Raw genomic sequence first — 7958 nt, forward strand, 5'->3', positions numbered from 1 at the left:
CTGGGGCAGGGAAGATGACTGAGGGAAAAAACTTTTTTTTTTTTTTGAGATGGAGTCTTGCTCTGTTGCCCAAGCTGGAGTACAGTGGCACAATCTCGGTTCACTGCAACCTCCGCCCCACGGATTCAAGTGATTCTCCTGCCTCAGCCTCCTGAGTAGCTGAGATTACAGGTGCATGCCACCACACCCCACCAATTTTTGTATTTTTAGTTGAGATGGGGCTTCACCATGTTGGTCAGGCTGGTCTCGAACTCCTGACTTCGTGATCCACCTGCCTCAGCCTCCCAAAGTGCTAGGATTACAGGCACGAGCCACCACATTGGCCTAAAAACCTCTTATTCTTATGCAAATAGGTTACTTCAACAGGGAGAAAAACTTTTAATTACTGTTTTACTAAGCTGAAGCCCTGGGCTGGAGGAGGGGATGACTCCTTGGACGTGAAGCAGAGAATGCTGGTTTGCCAGCCATGTGGGGCCTGTGGCCCCCAAGACTACCCTGGGGCCCAGGCAGTGGCTATGGCTCAGTTACGCCCTGCATGGCTGTTTGATGCTTCATGCACAGCAGATAGGGCCTTGTGCCCCAGCTGGAAGAGGAGGTGGGGCAGGAAGGGGCTGTTCTCCCATCCTTCCTGTGTGTGTGCCTGTGGCTGTTGGGGTGGAACACCCCTAATAATGTAAAAGAAAATATAAGTGCCATTGCAGTCCTGAAAAAAAGAAAGAAAAAGCCATAGAAAAGACTCAGTTGTGCTGAAGCCGACATTCCTGACCCCTGAGAGCGACGTGGGAGGGCAATTTCCCTGCCTTCAGAATAAGTCTAAGGTTGGAGAAGCTTAGAAATGAAAGGGAAAGAGATTTTTGGGTCCACATTTTACTTACTCTTCCTCATGTCCCTATACAGGCCACAAACATGATGTAGGATTTTCTGCTCTTTAGCTCAGCTAAATCCAGGATCTTGTCTCATGACCAGAAAGAAGTAGGCACGCGGACTCGATGAAGACTGAGGAGGATGAAATTTATTAAGTGAAAAGTCGTCAAAGTTGAATACCAGGCCTCCACACACAGGAGTTGAAGAGACCAGGCTTCTCCTCAACATAAGGCACAAATTCCTCGTGGCTCCTTCCCATTCTTTTAGTGCCCACGGGGGCCCTAAGTCTGAGCCACTCCACATTGATTTGTTTCCCTTATTGCACATGTGTTAAGGGGTGGAATTTTTCGCTGTGGGCATGCTTAGGAAAGCCCACTGTGCACAACGACCTGGGTGTGAAGGAAGTTCTCTGGGGGGCCTTCCCTATCTGCTAGGCATTTGTCTGCCTCCTGGCTCTATCAATACCCATACAAGATAATCAACTGTTGGTTAGCACAGTGTACCTTACATATTTGGTACCTTGTTGATAATTTTAATATTCACAAATATTAAATATTCATAGAAGCTACTCTGTATCTTTCTGTCTAAGGTATAGTTTTTATTTTCTTTTTGTTGCTCTATAAAATATTTAGGTGCATATAATTTCCAAGAGAATTATTCTTCAATGAGTGTAGGTAAGATGAAAAGCCTATTCATTCATTCTTGAGAAAAATAAATTCTGATCTCTGCAGAATTATAATTGGAATCTAGCAGACTTTTTTTTTTCCTGTGAACTTGTGTAGAGAAGTATCTAGCCGACTTTGTTTTCACAAGGAAATCCCTAGTCTGTCATGATTTTGGTCAAGAAATTAAAGCTGCAAAGGAATTTTTATGATATTTATTGGATAATTATTATATAAAAATAAATGAGCAGTTGATAAAAAATTTTTCGATAACCCAAGATTTATGAGATTTCATCAGATATCAAATTCATATTTATTAATACTTATACAAATCATTTTATTCAGTTTCCTCAAGAAATGTATGGTACCTCTGATTTAATTAATTACAAAGATTATTTCAAATTTAAGGAGAATGAACTTTTAAAATGAAGCAGCATAGATGTTTCTGTTTTGAACCCTCACACTTTTTATGCCTTTCTCACCTTTATCAATTTAAAATGTAGAAAACTTGTCTTAATCCTTCGGTATTTGTTCATAAATTCTCACTAGAATTAAAAATCAGTAACTTTTTAAGGCATAGAAGACAATATAAAGATCATCCAGTCCAAACCCATGTTTCATACATGAATAATCAAATTAAAGATAGGTATAGTCCATAAACTGCACATAATTCAGTATCTTAAAACTCTTAGTATTAATAATCATATGAGGACAATAGTGAGGTGAAGAAGGACAAGTACACTGGCTTCTAGAAAGGTACTGGGGATCACTTTAGTACAATCTTCTGTTTGCATTCAGACATAACTAAACCGTTTACTTTCATATTTTGTTCCTGGAGCCACATAAACAGAGGGCAAAATAATTTCGTAAAAACTCAAATTTGAGATCATAGAACATGTTAAAAGATATTTGGTAAATGGGTCTCTTTAAAAGTGAGTGCTTCCCTCATCTTTTTAAATTAATTTATATTGCAACTTGGGAAATATGTTTTAGAAAATCTCAGAAATCCTTCCTGAGATTAATTTTTTTTGGTTCCAATATCAAATGAAAAGTAATTTTCAGCTCTAAATTTCCACTTATCGCTTTCCTTTGTTTTCTGTCCTTTAGCAACTTTTCAATTCAATAGTTCATTTCTCCTCCTTTTCATGATTCCATACCCTTGACATTAACCTTTGATGTGTAAGCCTAATGAATGCTTTCTGAAGAAACATGTAACATCATTTCAAAGTGTGTTTACACTGCAAAAGTGTCTTCAAATATGTTCAGTGTTTTTCAGGCACAATCTTCAGTTGTGAAAGCATTTTCATTGTTGATCAAACAATGTTTCTTATCCCAAAATGTTCCTCCGTTGATGCTTGCTTTTTTTAAAGACTTGAGAATTTCTCTTTCAGTTATGTCAAGCTGATTGAGTTACAACCAAAATGAGGTCTTTTTGGAGTAAGTAAAATCAATGTTTGTGGTTTCACTTCAAATATAAATAGACCTTAAAAAATCCATCGTGCCATTTAGGCTAATATGAACATATGTTCATATATGTAATTAGGTATTCAAAGATAGTCACTCATGTTTACATATATTTTGAGAAAGTATACACTTAAATTTTTATATATACCTCGCAAAAATATCTACCTCTTTTTAATATATTACATATTATAACATTAAACATTAATAATCTCCTACAATATTAAAATAAATGATATATAACTTAACAGATTATTGCATAATAGCAAGTTCACTTTAAATCTTATTAGTGTAGCTTAGATAGAAATTTGAGCTTAAACGGAAACTGATTTCAGTACATAATTACCAACAATTCTCTTGTACTTGAACTGTTCCCTGAATGTAAATTAGGTTATAAACAAGATAGGTCTGTTAGAGGAACCCCTAAGTACCAGGCCTCTGGTTTAATAAATAGCCACATTCCAAGCTGGCAACCATTGATAATTACAGAATAATTGTGGACATACAGAGCATCTCCCACCAAGCCTGCCAAGTATCCAGATGTCCTAAGAATGTAACCTTCTGTACTTAAAGATAAATTAATGAGCAAGCTTAGGTTAAAAGATTAATAGTCATCAGTATGGTCATTGATAATACCAATAGCCCCTAACTTTAGTGAGCACATAGACACATTCCAAGTTTAATTATATATCCTTATAGTTTCTTTTAAGTAGAAGCACTAACAAAAGATGGGGTGTTCCTCTTCCTACTTTCTGAGAACTCCCCACTTTGTATCAGAATAGTTTCTAATAAAATTGCTTCTGTCACTGTGCTCTGTGACTTGGTCTGAATTCCTTCCTGCATGAGATCCATGAACCTGCTCTTGGGAACTGAATTGGGACCATGTTTTTAGGCAACACCTCTAGAAGCAGCACTAACTAATTTGTGAGCACATGAAAGCAGAGTAGTTTTTCTTTTTTTTTCTTTTTTCTTTCTTTTTTCTTTTTTTTTTTTTTTTTTGAGGCGGCATCTGGTTCTGTCACCCAGGCTCGAGCATAGTGGTATGATCTTGGCTCACTGCAAACTCCGACTCCCAGGTTCAAGCAAGTTTCCTGCCTCAGCCTCCTGAGTAGCTGGGATTACAGGTGCAAACCTCCATGCCTGGCTCATTTTTGTATTCTTAGTAGAGACAGAGTTCTAGAGGCTGGTCTCGAACTCCTGACCTCAGATGATCTGCCTGCCTCGGCCTCCCGAAATGCTGGGATGACAGGCGGAAACCTTCACGCCCAGCCAAAGCAGAGTGTTTTTGCAGTAAGTCTCATAGAACGGTATCCTTCTATCGGAGCCTGTTAGGATTTTATGGGATACTTACAAGTAGCAGTGATAATTCAGTTTTGAAATTTGAATAAAAACCAAATCACTTCAGCTATTCCCTAGCCATTCACTGACACAGGTATAAAAATGTTTACCTTCTGTAGGTTCACCTCTGCACAATTTCTCAATTAAGGAGAGTAAAACTTTGAAGTGTATTAAACAGTTTTTTTCATGAATACACAGGAGTTTTGAATGAGATCATGGCCTCAATCTCAGGGCATCTGAAGTCATAATCTGTGCATATGCCACAGACAGCCTTCTGTCTAACTTCTACTGGGTATATTTAGTTTAACCAACTGAACTTCTATCTCAATTTGTGCTTCCCAGTTCCCTAAATTACTAATTCTCTCCCAGGGCATTGATTTATCTTTTCTACACCAGGCATCTTTTTCCTGTACCATCTGTGACAGTTCTTTCTGGAAATACAGTCATTTTTCACAGCTAAAAATGAAGAACCAAAACAAGCTGGAGAAGCCTAGAATCCTTTTGGCCTATCCTTTAGCCCTTTATTCCAACCATGTTCTTCATTTCCCCCACACTCCTTTTGGATCATTTGTATATTGATGTTAAACTGGATGGCAATTCATTTTCTGCAGTCCCTGCAGATTAAAATCTGCAATGTTAGTCACTCCCTATGGGAATACAGCCAAACTGTTCCTGGATTATTCTCTTTTTCAAGGGCCTAGATATATACGTAATCCCCAAGTTCTAAGCAAAAGGAACTAGGCTACAACACCTGGCACTTTACATGCAATGTGTCATTGAATTGATCAGTAACGCTATCTAGGAAGGTGTGTTTGTCTGTTATATTTTTGAAATGAGGAAACCAAGACCTGGAGATGTGAGGTCATTTGCCCAAAGTCCACAGATACTAAGTGGAAGATTCAGATTTATATTTTGGGATCCAAAAGTCCATATCCTTTTTATGTAACACTCAGCCTTATGAGTTATAAAAATCTGTATATAGAAAATATGAAAAGGCCAATTTTTATACCTCTCCTCAATCTATTGAGCATTCTAATTATACTAATATTCACTTGGGGCTGCTGCTATTATAATTGTTTTTGTTTGAGGAAAGGAAATGGGATATTGGATTTAATTATTTCAGTATTATAACGAGAGAGCCAAACTTGAGGACAGAAAGCAAAGAAGGATAACATATACAAATGATCTGAACAGAGCAGACGTATTGTTACTCTCTATTATCACATGAGCAATTACATAATACTTACACCTGGAAAACCAAGAGCCCCCATACCTCCCACACCTCATGATGTTCCCTTAGGTGTTAGGAAATAATGTGTTGTGCTGTCAACTCTTTCTTGAATGTAGACCTTTGATTTCCTAATCTTTTTTAGGAAACCAAAAAGAGATTTTATGACAAACATTTATCCCTTTGATGGGTACTGAGCTTTATTTCTTATTTTATTAGTAGCCCAAAACATTTTGTACATAGAATTAGTAACTCATCACCTCTCAAAGAGTCAAGCATATGAAAGAAGTATGGTAGTGTGTCCAACAGCGCTCTTTTTAAGTTGGTAATTTGGTTACAGTTGCAAACAACTTTCTATATAAACCGGCATCTACTCAGTGGCTTTGGTCATACTGATTCAATAATCTTGACTAGTTTACTGAATTATTATTTGCTCAAATTCAGCAGGTTATATGGAAACTCCGTTGTAAGTAAATACACAGCTTTTGAAAACACGTTAATAGTGAATTTGCTAAATATAATAATTGCTATATTTATATAGGTACAATGTTAAAAGAAAATAATGGTTCTTATAGATCAAGATTGAGTATTGAGTAGAAAATTTTTATTTCCAACCTGGAAACCAATCCAGTACAGTATAAATAGACTCTAGAGCTAGGAGATAGTAGTTACGGACGAGGAATGGAACAGGTTTTTAAAAGCCAAAACTCATCTGCCTTTCTTCCTGAATAAAGCAATCTAAAAGCCATTAGGTGGGGCCAAACAAGGCTTTCATCTGTGCAATTTGGGGGAGTGAGAGAAGAGCCATGCAGAGATCTGACAGAGTATTGTGATCCATGCATGGCGATAAGGACATAATGGTACTGGGTACTGATGCCACATGCTGGGCCATTTGGTATCATAATTTGATGATGAAATTATGGCCATTTGGTATCAAATTATGATACCAAATGGCCCAGCATGTGGTATCAGTACCCAAGTGGGCAAACAGGCTGGAACGTGTGGTGGGTGGACAAGGGATAAAATGTTAAAAGCAATGATTGGCGATTGCTTATACAGAGAGCCGATTAAGCAAACAAGTAAGTATATTTAAGATAACAGAGGTCATAATTTTCACTGTCAGAAAAGGCAGTTACAGTTACGAAAAGGCAGAACATTAGAATGAACACTGTGGTTTTATAATGAAAGTAAAGTTATTGGCATGAACTCTAATCTTTTTCAATCTATAAAGAGATGGAGTAGAGGAAGATATAAGTTTAGGTACATGTGTGTTTGCACATACATATATTTCCTACCTTTGTCTGGGAACGGTGCTGCCTAATAGCATTGAGCATACCTACACCCAGATCTTGCTTTCTAAATGCCATTGTCCACTGGCAGAAAGAAGGACTTATTAGAAAAAATGGTTAATTTCAAAACTGAGACAGGGTTAAAAAAACAAGATAAGCCTGGAACATTTTGTTATGCTAGAAAGCAAAGAAGTACTCAAATAGTGATGGGAGCATGTCAAGAGAATATAGGAGCCACTTTGAAGGAGCTTCACTGCCAAATTAGGTATAATTTGAGCCTCAAAGAAAATAATGATAAGAATAAATTTAACCCATTGAATAAATAAAAATTCATGAGCCCATAGTGATATAAATAAATAAATGAATAAATTAATCAGAGAGGAAAAATCTCATTTTTAACAGTAGAAGACCAACTAGTGAAACTGTAGACATAATATTGGAAGTGAAAATCACCTTTTTATTGCCATGATATTAATAATTATTTCAGCTCCAATTTTAAAGCTAGTGGAGAAAGTTTTCAAAACAGATATTTCCACAGTATTAATGCATCTCCCCACAAAACACCTGTTTATTACAAAAGCAAACAAATAACTTTGCAGTGGAGAAAACTGGCAGATATCACCTCAATCAAGTAAGTAGAAGGAAGATTATCAGGAATGGGATAAATCAAAATTCAGTGCACTGAAGATGAACTAAGAAGAATGAGAAAAATATGACTTCAGTAATTTTTCAGCCAAAAATGTATAACTTGAATCACACAGACCCAAATTAAGGGACTGCATTAGTCTTCCAGGGCTGCCATCACAAGTTTTCAAACCTTGATGGCATAACTCAGAAGAAATTTATTCTTTCACAATTCTTAAGGCTAGGAAGCCTGAATTCAAGGTGTCGGTACAGGCGTGCTTTCTCTGAAGGCTCTAGGGAAGAACTTATTCTTGCCTGCTTTAAATTCCAATGACCCCAAGCAATCTTTGGTGTTCCTGGACTCATAGACCCTTCACTCCAACCACTGTTAACCATCTTGACATAGTCGGCTTCTCTGTGTCTTTGTGTGTCTTTTTCTCTTCTTTTAAGAAATTAGACCCCATCCTAATCCAGTATGATCTCATCTCAATC

Source organism: Mandrillus leucophaeus, unplaced genomic scaffold (genome assembly GCF_000951045.1).
Source record: "Mandrillus leucophaeus isolate KB7577 unplaced genomic scaffold, Mleu.le_1.0 Scaffold743, whole genome shotgun sequence".
Lineage (NCBI taxonomy): Eukaryota > Metazoa > Chordata > Mammalia > Primates > Cercopithecidae > Mandrillus > Mandrillus leucophaeus.